Raw genomic sequence first — 12,903 nt, 5'->3', positions numbered from 1 at the left:
TTTACGTCAGAGTGTGGTCTCTCTGTGATCGCTTAAAATTTTAATTGAACAAGGCTTAAAAACACATGCAAATGATGAACTTTCGTGACAACGCAGCAGTGGCCTGATTGGGCCTGTGACAGATTCGTCAACTGTCCCGAGCGTCTTTCACGCTGGCCCCGGGCCATCGGGCACTCCTTATGGGCTTGTTAAGTGATGACGGTCCAAACCCCAACTCATTTGACTTGAGAATACTATCTCAGCAGCCATTTATGAGCACTGTTTATTCATATTAAACATTTAAGCTAAACGTTTTCAAATTTACAGGGTACAATACAGTCTCAGTTCTCACAACGTCCCAAACACAAATAATTTTTATATTTATTTATTTAGATTTATATTTTCGTTGTCTGGCTATCTGGGATTTCGGTATGGAGTTAAAGGGTAGGATTTTAATTTTTTGGTAGTATTATATCACATTGTGGGTGTATAATTAGTACCGTTTGTTGTTTTCTCATGTCATCTGATAGCGCGGTTGCACCCGAAAGTCAGGGAAGAGATGACACTTGACGTCAAACTTAACAAGCGAAATGTCGAGCCCTGATGTAGAAACAATTGTCACTCAGAAATTGCTAAATTGTAAATTTGACAAATAATTACATTGAAATGGCAAGCAACATGGAATTCTGCATGAAATCTTAAAGTAGGAAAACGGAAATAGTATTTTCTTTGTTTTACAGATCACTCTTAATTGCAATATACATTAATTTCCTCTAAAGATACTTTGAAGTATGGTTAAAGTTTACTATTAAATGTACTGATAAGCATTTATGGCCATGTGTCATTATGTCATTTCTATAAAACTTTCCCTAATGAAATTTAAAGTTCATACAATCCTCATCAGTAGCGACATAATGATAATGAAGTTGCAATTAATACATTTAAAATGTAAATTTAACTCATTTAGTTTAAATAAGCTTAACATTTTTCCACTTTAAATGTAATGAAAACATGAAAAATTGTCCTGTGCCCTGTGAATTTTATCAGCAGTCCTGCTGCCCTGTGATCTGTCAGTCTGTTTGTGTCTGTGTGAACGTCATGTTTAGTCCTAAACTCATGGGGTATACTCTTCAGTCTCCGAAGACTGTTACCACTGGGAGAAATGAAAGCGACATACCCTGTTAACCTATTAAAGGATGCTAAAAGGCACAAACACACGTACACTACCAGCACTTCAGTTCAGTTTGGTCTAATTTTAGCTTCTATAGACATGCATTACGTCATGTCTCCTCAGTGTGTTTTCTTTTTTCTAGAAGTTTTCTTTTGTCTCTTTCTTCTTCTGTGACATGGATAAATTGCAGGCTTATCAAGCTGTCTTAATAAGTAAAGAGAGGTGGAGAGAGAAAGAGAGAAACAAGGCTGGAGAATGTAGAAAAATGAGCAGATGTTTCTTATAATGAGAGGACGAGTGTGAGCAGCAGACAGCTGTGCTGTTCTTACCCTCCCACAAACAAACGCTTCATCTTCACGCCACTACAACACTGACCTTCACTACAGATCCACTTTGACTAACTAATAGCTGTTTTCTATGTGAATATATGTTAAAATGTCATTTATTCCAGTGATCAAAGCTGAATTTTCAGCATCATTACTCCAGTCTTCGGTGTCACATGATCCTTCAGAAATCATTCTAATGTACTAATTTGCCTCTCAAGAAACATTTGAAGACAGCTGTGCTGCTTCACTTTTTGTCGAAACCTTCATACTAGAGAACATTTATTTTACATATAAATCTTTAATAACATACATGTATATTCTGTAACTTTAATGCATCCTTTGTGATTTACAGTATTCTTTAAAAAAAAATGTGATCCAGGTATTATGTCAGTTTTTTTAGATTAAAAATCACAGCTGATATTAATTCCTACTTTAAGAAATATTGATAACACTTTGGTTTAGAGACCAATTCTCAGTATTAACTAGTTGCTTATTAGCATGCATATTACTGGCATATTGACTGTTTATTCGCACTTATAAAGCACATATTAATGCCTTATTCTGCATGATCTCTTAATCCACACCATACCTAAACTTAACAACTACCTTACTATTAATAAGCAACAAATTAGGAGTTTATTGAGGTGAAAGTTGTAGTTAATCGTGAGTTAATAGTTAATAGTGATTTACCAATTACCATTATTGGTCGCTCTTTATTTTTTTCTTCTATTAATAAACCATTAACTATGACTTTTCCCTCAATAAACTCCTAATTACCTGCTTTTAGGTAGTTGTTAAGTTCAGGTCAGTGTTTCCCCTAGGTTTCCGGTTTTGGGGAGGGGGCGTACCCTGTACCCTGTACCCAATGGTACTTTCTTCCTGTACTTTACTACAAAAACATTTATTTCAGTGAAAAAAATTAGTTTCAACATTTTGAACTTTTCTTTTCTTTTTTTTTTTCAGAAATTGTTCGGTAACACTTTATTTTACGGTTTCTTAACTAGCTGCTTATTAGCATGCATATTACTAGAATATAAGCCATTTATTAGTACTAATTAAGCACATATTAATGCCTTATTCTACATGACCATATTCTACATCCCTAATCCTACCCAATACCTAAACTTAACAACTACCTTACTAACTATTAATCAACAGCAAATTAGGAATTTGTTGAGGGAAAGGTCGTAGTTAATAGTGTATAAGTGTTCCCTATTCTAAAGTGTTACCAATTCTTCATTAGAATTTTTTTTAATAAAATGAAAATTAAACCCTTTAATTTGTTGCCAGACAAACAGAGGTTTACTGTTAAAATTAATACATGGAAGAAAAATTGTGTGAATATTCAGTTTAAAAAGTTTTAATAATAATTGTAGTATTTTTTCTACAATTAGGTATCTTGTTGTAATATATTTTTTTTTTTTTAGCATTTAATTGTTTTATTTAAATTAGCCAGAAATAGGAAAATATAAACACCTACATTATACTGTACGAAAGTACAAGACTAATACATTTATTAATACATGTTAAACCATACTTTTATTTTGACAGGTTGCCGGGAAGCTTTTGTATGTATACAGTATGATATGATGCTAGTTTTCTCAAGTGAAACAGTAAAATTCACATGAAGTGAATCTCACAGCAGCTCTGAAGATTAATTTCATGCATTTATGTCGTCATGTAGTGAGACGCAGAGGTCAAAAATCATCGCAAGCGTCATGTGTGATTCAGTATTTGTGTAGTAAACAAAAAAAAGTCTCCACCATTCATTCATACAGAGGCAAGCGGAACATGTAGGATTCATATTTAAACTGCCTTTTTGCGTTTTAATATTCACAGACATTAGTCCATATCGCGATTCAAATTGATTTATTTGATTTATTTACATTTGATTTATTGTAGGTCAATATAATGGTAGGGGAAGCACTGCAGGTATTGGGTAGAATTAGGGATGTAGAATATGGTCACGCAGAATAAGTGCTTTTTATGTACTAATAAACAGCCAATGTGTAATAGACATGCTAATAAGCATCTAGTTAATAGTAAGAATTGGTCCCTATACTAAAGTGTTACACTATTATTAATAAACTGATAGTTCAAATTGGATTAGCTGTATTCAAAGCAGCTGTAAAATGACTATAAACACACACACATTTGATCCTACTCTGTCATAAACAGCCTAAATTTATCTGGACATGCTGGAAGAATTATTAATTCCACTTAATCATAATCATAAATTATTTTAATCTGCTTCTCATCAAGCATAAGACCCCCAAAACACACCAAACATGGTAAAATCAGTGTCAAACACATCTTTTCGTGACTTTATTACAAGTAGTTTGCTTCTGCATCAATAAATCTTTTGAAAAACACCAATAGTAATTATATTTAATCACTATTGGATTATTTTGCATCATGAGAGACAGATGTGAGTCCTGCATGAGGCCGTGTCAGTGTGTTAGTGAGTGAGTATGCGCTCGTTCTCCCTGTAGCAAGATAGAAATACTCTGGTTACGTAACGCTGTGGAAATCCTTGTCTGCTACATCTTTGTTACCATCATTGTCATCATCGTCATCTTCTTAAAAGGCGCGTTTGAATAGAGAGCTTGGTGGAGGGACAGACAGAAAAAGCGAATTGAAAAGAGAAGGAGAGAAGCAACGGCCTGAGAGTAGGAGGCTGATTTCTTGGTTTAGCTACAGAGCATCTTCTCATGCTAATCAACAGACTACTGCGGCACAACAAATCACCAGAAACCAGAGAACCAACCAGGGAGAGCAGAGAGGAAGATGGGGGGGAATGAGGTGCAGAGAAACCCAGGGAAAAACAGAGCAGAGCGAGTGAGAGAGAGAGAAAGAGGAAGAGAGAAGAGCGCAACATTACCACCCACTCACCAAAATTCAATCCAGCTTCTCATTTACCCGTCTTCCTCTCTTAAAGAGACAGTTCACCCAAAATGAAAGTCTGCCATCATTTACTCACCCTCATGAGTTTCTTTCTTCTGCTGAACACAAAAGAAGATATTTTGAAGAATGTACCAAACCAAGCCATTGACTGCCATAGTATGGAAAAAATACAATGGAAGTAAATGGCTACCACTAGCTTTTTGGTTACCAAGATCTCCTTTTGTGTACGAAAGAACATTAAACTCGTAGAAATGCACTATGGATTTTGTGAAGCAAGTGAGCCAGAAGATTTAAAAGCAAAAACATGAAGATAATATTTTATTAATGCACTTACATGAATTCTTGAGTAAATGTGTGTTCTTTGAGGACGGCTTTTTCAGGTGGACGAATGCCTGGTTATGTGTTACCAACAGAATTCCTGTGGGTGGTGTTTGCACCGTGTCAGCAGAGCTTTACAGATCCTTACGTCACGCATGGAAGTTAGCGAGTTTACTTTTTATATAGCTTTATTTTTTTGCTGTTATTAATTTTATCAAAGAAGTCTCATGTAATGTTGAAACGTGTGATAGTTTTAAATATTTATTCCATTGATCTGATAGGATTCTGGTGTAGGTGTGTTTACTGTAAACATGATTCCCATTCGTTAATACACGCTGAGAGACACATTAAAATAGCTGTCTGTGGTAATTAGCGTGACATATGCTTCTCAACTGGTGGAGCCCTGTTTGTTTTGTGCTGTGAGTTGGCCATATTGCAAAATATTGAAATTCTGAAGAGATTTAGAGACCAAAATGGTCAAATTTCCTTTTTCAGCCAACACTGATAAAAATGATTTTGTGGGGAAGTAAATAATACATTAAAAACAAATGTAATTTCTACATTAAATAATTTAACGCAGGCTAGCAGGCTATTAGTACTCAATTAAAGCTTGTGGAAATTAAAGTTTGAACTTGTAAGTATATTTTACTTGGAATTGTTGGTTATGTTTACAAGGATTCTTTAAGTAAATATTAAAGTTATGATCCTGTTTTTCCCGTCATGCACTGTGTGCATAAATAATTAAAAAGGTTACATTTTTCACTGTTTTCAAGTTGTATTTATTAGTGATTTATGGTTGCTTTTGTTGTTAGGTTTAGTAACTTACTGTTTTGTGTCATCTGGAGTTCATTTTCTACTCAAAATGACACATTCATACTTTTAATTTAAAAGTAAATTAATTTAATTTAATTTAATTTAAAATAATGAAGTAGAAATTACACATCAAACTCTAACCGGCCACTTTAAATTTACTTTTTCCTTCATTTTTACCTAACTTACTGATATAGATTTTACTTAATTCAATACTTACATTTTACATAAAAATATATGTGTGCAAAAACTTGCAAAGGAAAAATTGAGTAAAACTTACTTATTGAAGTAAAAGTTAAAGAATTAAAGGTTTTTTTTTTCTTTTTTTTTTCATGTTAACAATTTAGCCTATTTTGGACCTGCAGTTCTTCCCTTATAAGAAACAAGTGTGCTTAATTTTATTGAAAGTGCTTTTGCTATGCACTTTCTTTCAAAAGAATATTAAAAAACACTGTAGTTGCAGATAAAGTAATATGAAATATATAGCAGGCCACTTAAAGAGAGACACTTTCATGACACACTTTTAAAAAGATGCATTTGCATAACATTTCACTTATAAGTACTTTATAAGTCATTATGTTTTCTTAATCTTTGTCAAGCTTTAAAGAAGTAGACTTATTTTGATGTGTTTATATATATAAAGGCTTTTATAAAAATGCCTTAGAAGAAGATGTTACAGGCACTGACATATTTTAAGACAGCTCAAACATGCATTTTAGTCTGGGGCTAGCCTTACACCTTGTCTGTGAAACCGGGGGTATATATTTTAAAAGTACTGAATCACAACTTCATCGTAAATGTGCAAGTGTAAGTATATTAAAATTCATAACATACACATTTCAATAGAAATTAAGTAAGTGTATTTTAGTTTATCTTGATTGATGTCAGTACATTCAGCAGTACACTCAAACCATATTTCAAAGACAATAGAAGTAAATCTAAAATTAATTATGAAGATGTTAAGTCCTGCTTCAGTGGATTAAAAATCACTCAAGTTCAAATAATTGCATTTAGTATTAATAATATACATTTGAACCATAATTCATTATAATTTAATTGCAAATTACATGCATTTACAGTAAGTGCCTGTAAACATTAAATTCTGTTCACAAAAGTATATTCTTTTAAAATGTATTATTATCATAGTAAGTACTTTTTTAATGCATCCTAGAGTTTACTTCATTTTCAATATAGTAAAAAAAATAGTTTAGTTTGAATTTGGCAACATTTGATAGTGTGTTGAGTCACCTCTTGGTGTCTTGTTGAAGCAAATCCAGATGAGAACTACTGACAGAAATTAGGTTAAAAATACCCTGTAACATTAAACTGACACCTCAGTGCTCATCACTGTAATCTCACTCACTTTCCATTCCACCTCTGTAATCTAGGGGGTTTTTTTAGGTTGCAAGTGATTTCATCCCCTGCTAATACAATAATGCACTGGTGCGCACATCTCACCATGATTACTGACCTATCATGATGAAAATATTGTTCAATATAGTAAGCTTAAAAATATTTACCCATTGATTTCAAAATCTCTCAGGTGACGAGGTTCCACTCACAAATGAGCTCAAGCAGTATTGGTGATAGTGATGTTACATGTTTGGGCATTTTATTTTGCCTTTTTATTTTGCCTTTTTCGTATAGAGCTCTGCAAATGACATTACGGCTAATAAAACAAGAATGGTTATGAATTAAGAATTTGTTCCCATGACTTATTAATTTGTTTCATTTGAGTTAAATCATGGCCACAATTTAACTGTATTAATAGTTTCTTCTGTTTAGAATCATTGCATGAAACAAATTCATAAAATGTAGCCACAAATTAACTATGTTCCCGAAGAAATAATTCAGCCAAAAATTTAAATGTACTCAAAATGTGCTCACCCTCAGGCCATGCACTTTAGTAAATATTCAGCAAAAATTCATTTTTGGGTGAAATGTTCCTTTAAATCATTGCCTCTGTTTAACTTAATTGGAACAAGTGAACAAATTAGTATAACATGGCCACAGTTTAACTAAAATCAGGGAACTAATTAATAAAGCATGCCCACAAAGTGGCAATTAAATGTTAATTTGTGGCCATCTATTTTTTCTTCTGCATGTCATGTGCAGGGCTCTGTAGTTTTGTACTGAAATACTATATCTGTTCATCTTTTTAGATTTCAGTCATAAATCTGGTGGGCTGCAGAAAGTCTTCAGTGGGTTAGCTCTGGAGATTTCAGTTCGAAACCACGCAATAAACATGAGAAGGAAGCCAGCAATTGTAAAACAGATCATATGAAATGTGCAGGGGTGTATTAGTTGTAATAAAACAGTGTTTTTGCCAGTGTACCATAATGGTAATGCTGTGCTAATCTTTGAAGTGCCTTGAAAATATTTTAAGCACCATGAACCATGAACACGTTTATAAAAGTATACCATAATTTATATATTAAAATACCATTGTATAGAGTACTATACTACTTTGTACCTTTTGTTAATAGGATTATTCATCACATTGCATATATCACATATATAAGACTTAATATTAAGAAATGTGCATTGTGCACAAGTAGAACTCCCAAATAAAGTTTAATTACAATTTTTATATCAGTAAGTCTCGTCAGTAAATATGTTAATAGACTTGAACTATATTTAGTATAAAATAAATGCATTTTAAATCTATAACTTTTTTACTAGGATGTGCTTAACCTTGTGAAAATGCATAATTTTAAAAAGAACGCTTAAGTGCTTAAAAAGAATAATTGTCTGTTATTTACAATTAAATAAAAATGTATTATAGTTAAAATGTATGTTAAATGCAGTACTTTTAACTTGCTTAAGTAGGACTTAAGTACATTTTTATATGTATTATAACATGTATTAATGTTATAATTATTGATACTGTCTTTGAAATATAGTTTCAAAGTGTACTGCTGAATGTACTCAAAACTAAAATGTATTTTAATGTCATTTCTATGTATATAAAGTTGTAATATATGTAATTTCAAATTAGTTCCAATTACAGGACATGTGCTTCAGTATGTTAGTTATCACAGCAAAATAAGTTTCTTTAAAACATGACAAGATTATTAAAACATGATTTAAACTGAAAACTTGAAAAATGAAAACATGATTCAAAATGTCTTTACATTTTTAAAAGCAACTTAAGTGTTAAGAAACAGTCATTAAAATGTCTCCCTTTAAGTAGAATTAAAAAAGAAGTCCACTTCCAAAACAAAGATGCACATATAATGTACTCACCCCCTTGTCATCCAAGATGTTCATGTCTTTCTTTCTTCAGTCGTAAAGAAATTATGTTTTTTGAGGAAAACATTTCAGCATTTTTCTCCATATAATGGACTGATATGGTGCCCCGATTTTGAACTTCCAAAAGTCGGTTTAAATGCGGCTTCAAACGATCCCAAATGCAGTTGTAAACGATCCCAGCCGAGGAAGAAGGGTCTTATCTAGCGAAACGATAGGTTATTTTCATAAAAATAATACAATTTATATACTTTTCAATGTCAAACGCTCGTCTTGTCTCACTCTGCCTGAACTGTTTTTGTTCCGGTTCATGACAGTTAGGGCATGTGGAAAAACGTCCCAGGTTAAGCATGTAACCATGGTTCCCCGAGGGAACGAGACGCTGCGTCCGAAAACGCTATGGGAACGTCTTTGGCGGAACCACGCTCTGAATGCATGTGTAATCTAGCCAATCAAACGACGATACGTCACGGGCGGATGACGTCATCGACCAGGAAGCATAAAAGCACGTGTGAAGCTGCCGGCGTCAGCTTCTGGGGATGAAGCGACCGCTCGGCAGGGATGCCGGAAGGATGGATTGAGATGCAGCATTTCGTTCCCTCGGGGAACCATGGTTACATGCGTAACCTGGGACGTTCCCCTTCAGGAACTCGAGCTGCGTCCGAAAATGCTATGGGAACGAGATGCCCACGCCACCAGACTTCCAAGTCCCTGCCTAGTGGAGGAGCTAGGGCAAGAGAACAGAAGAGCCGGGAGTGGCTCGGACATCTAGGTTGTAGAACCTTACAAAGGTGAGGGGCGTGGACCATCCCGCAGCATTACAGATGTCCTGTATTGGGACACCTGACATAAGGGCTTTGGAGGCAGCCATAGCGCGAGTTGAGTAAGCCTTGACCCCCAGGCTGGAGGCCTCTGTGCCCTGTAGCACTGGCAGAGACAGCAGACTGACCTCCCGAGGGCACCGAGGAGAGACGGACACCGTGTAATGCGGTGCAACCTGCCTCTCCCCGGTAGGGGCTGCCCTCGGCGGTCCTGACGCCAGCTCAGGACCGCTTTGCGGCCGGGGGCCTCCTAGACTGAAGCACGACCCTCAGGTCAGGCCTCGCCTTAGAGGACCCCGGCCTAGAGTGCCGCGAATCTCGGTCCCGGGACGGGGGAGCGCGAGTCGCGACACTCAGCTTTTGAACCTCTCGGTATGAGGAGCTTGTACTTGGCTGCGGCTGCTCACGCCCAGCAGCCGCAGAGGTTAGAGAACGGCGAGGCAGGTACCGCTGGAACGCCGCCGCCTGCTTGCGAGCCTCCTGGCACCTGCTGACGACAGAGTTGACAGCGTCGCCAAACAGGCCAGAAGACTCAAGCGGGGGCGTCCAGGAGGAAGACCCTGTCCTTCTCTTTCATGTCGGACAGGGTCAACCATAAATGCCTCTCCGCCGCCACCATGGCTGCCATGGACCGCCCAACTGCCCGGGCGGTCTCCTTGGTGGCACGGAGAGCGAGATCAGCGGTCCTGCGCAGCTCTTCTAAATCTACTTTCTCGCCGTCTGCTAACCCCTTAAGCAGGTCCGCCTGATAGGCCTGGAGCAAAGACATTGTATGTAAGCATGCTCCGGCCTGACCTGCTGCTGAGTACCCCTTACCCACCAGCGAAGATGTAGTGCGAAGCGGCTTAGAGGGTAAGGTCGGAGCCTTCAAGGACGATGCCGCCCCGGGGGGACAGATAGCTAGCTAGCGTCTGTTCCACCCGGGGCATCGCCTTGTTGGCTCGCTCGCCGAGCCCCGCCACATTCCCGTAGTAGGCGGGGACGAACAAGCGAGCCGAGTATGGTCTTTCCCACGACCTCGCGATCTCAGCATGGAGGTCGGGGAAGAATGGAAGGCTCCTTCTTGGAGATGGGGGTTTGCTCCGCAGAAAGCGTTCATCAAGCTTCTCTGCGGAGCAGCTCTTTCCTCGGCGGGCCAATCGATGTTTAGCTTGGCCACAGCACAAGTCACCACCTCCAAGAGCTCCTCATACTGCACCGACTGAGGGCTCGCTTCCTCAGCGGTGCTTTCAGATGGAGAGAGGAGCCCGTCCCTTGGGAGGAAGTAGCTGCGGTGCGGGCTTCCGAACCCTCAGAACGGGAAGCGGATCTGCCGGGTAAGGAAGGAGATAGGGGGTCACCCGTCTCCATTCCCTCCAGCAGATCCATCTGAAAGTGTAGTACCCGCTCCGCCTCGGTGGAAGCAGGACCAGCACCCTGGGGAACGCTGGTGAAGGCTCCCTCCTCGAAGAGAGCCTTCCGGGAGCCTTCTGCTCCCAAGCAGACCACGCACATGCTGTGTGTATCCCCGCTTGTGATGTAGCACTTACAAGGGGGTACACACTGCCTGAAACGTGGCCCGCTCTCTCCACTCTTAACAATAGCTTTTTCTTTGAAAGACATCACCCTCAAAATAAAGTTGTGCTAAAACTTGCACTAAACAACAGGGTGACAAGACACACATAGAGCGCTCCGCTGAAAGACAGAAGCTGACGCTGGCAGCTTTGCACGTGCTTTTATGCTTCCTGGTCGATGACGTCATTCGCCCGTGACGTATCGTTGTTTGATTGGCTAGATTACACATGTATTCAGAGCGTGGTTCAGCCAAAGGCGTTCCCATAGCGTTTTCGGACGCAGCTTGAGTTCCTGAAGGGGAACTCCCATCTCATGTTCTCCTTCAACTTCAAAATCGTCCTTTATCGCTGTTTTACCTTTTTTGTTAAGGGTGTTTGATCTTTTTTGCATGTTCACTTTGCAAAGACTGTGTCAGTACTTCTGCAGCGATGTAGGATGATTTTGAAATGATTTTTGAAGTTGAGGGAGAAAATATGATTGGAGTTTTTCGACATACCCTAACTGTCTTGAGTCAGAATACACAGAGTTCAGGGAGAGCAAGACAAGGCGAGTGTTTGAGAATAAAAAGTATATAAATTGTTTTTTTGTTAATTTTTATTCAAATAAACAATTGTTTGGCTAGATAAGACCCTTCTTCCTCGGCTGGGATCGTTTGCCACCGCATTTGTGATCGTTTGAAGCTGCATTTAAACTGCATTTTGAAAGTTCAAAATCGGGCACCATATCAGTCCATTATATGGAGAAAAATGCTGAAATGTTTTCTTCAAAAAAAAAAATAACGACTGAAGAAAGAAAGACATGAACATTCACATTACATGTGAATCTTTGTTTTGGAAGTGGACTTCTCCTTTAAGTGGCCTTTTATTTAATTAAGAGTTTTGTTTAAAAAAAAAATATATATATATATAGATTTGAAGTACACTACTAGTACATTCAATACAATTAAACACTCCTCTTTTTCAGAAGGGTAATGTGCAGTTCACACACTTGTCTTTAGTATACGAAGGATGTATATGTGTATTGGATTGGACAGCCATAAAAATGGTTGTTTAGTTTACATGTTAGATGTTGAGGGTCAGAACGGCTCGCCCACAGCATACACACACACGCACACACACACACACACACAGACACTCTTTCTCCCTGTGGCTGCTCATCTCTCTCAGATGTGTCTTTCCTTGGGCAGTGGAAGCCGTGGGGCAGTGAGCACTTGAATGAGTTTCTGTCAGCGCGTGTAGTTGAGTGTGTGTTAATGTGATCATGTGGGCGGCTGCAGCGCCCTGTAATAAAAGGCAGTAGTTTGGAACTGAGCTGGAGGCATTACTGCTTGTAGTGTGTGTGTGAGTGTTTGTGTCTAATCACATTTATTGGAAAGCAATAGAGGTGCTAGCAGATGTTACAGCTGTAAATTGCTTGTAGTGTGTGTGTGAGTTGTAATAGAGGGTTGTGCACGATGTACTACAGATTATAAGTAGATGTATGTGCTGTTTGCGTTTGCATTATTTAAATGGAAAGACCTGTAAAACTGTTCAGACTTGTAAAAATGTTGGATGTTTTGAAAGAAATGCTGGTTTACTGTTTATGCATATACAAGGATGCATACATTTTTGCATGCATTCAAGTGTCATTAACAATGTTACAGAAGATTATATTTAAAATAATTTCTGAAAAAATGTATCAGTTTTGACAGAAATATTGGACAGCCCAGTTTTCAACATTGATAATAATCTGAAATGTTTTGAGCAGCAAATCAGCATATTAGAATGATTTC

At 37.8% G+C, this 12,903-nt stretch overlaps 1 protein-coding gene across 5 annotated transcripts in view; it reads left to right on the top strand.

Moving 5' to 3' along the window:
- Positions 1 to 12,903, top strand: part of LOC127165109 (disks large homolog 4) — a 177,234-nt gene that overhangs the window by 128,028 nt on the left and 36,303 nt on the right. The window lies entirely within an intron of this gene.

Source organism: Labeo rohita, chromosome 5 (genome assembly GCF_022985175.1).
Source record: "Labeo rohita strain BAU-BD-2019 chromosome 5, IGBB_LRoh.1.0, whole genome shotgun sequence".
NCBI classification, from domain to species: domain Eukaryota; kingdom Metazoa; phylum Chordata; class Actinopteri; order Cypriniformes; family Cyprinidae; genus Labeo; species Labeo rohita.
This window is presented reverse-complemented; position numbering and strand designations above follow the sequence as displayed.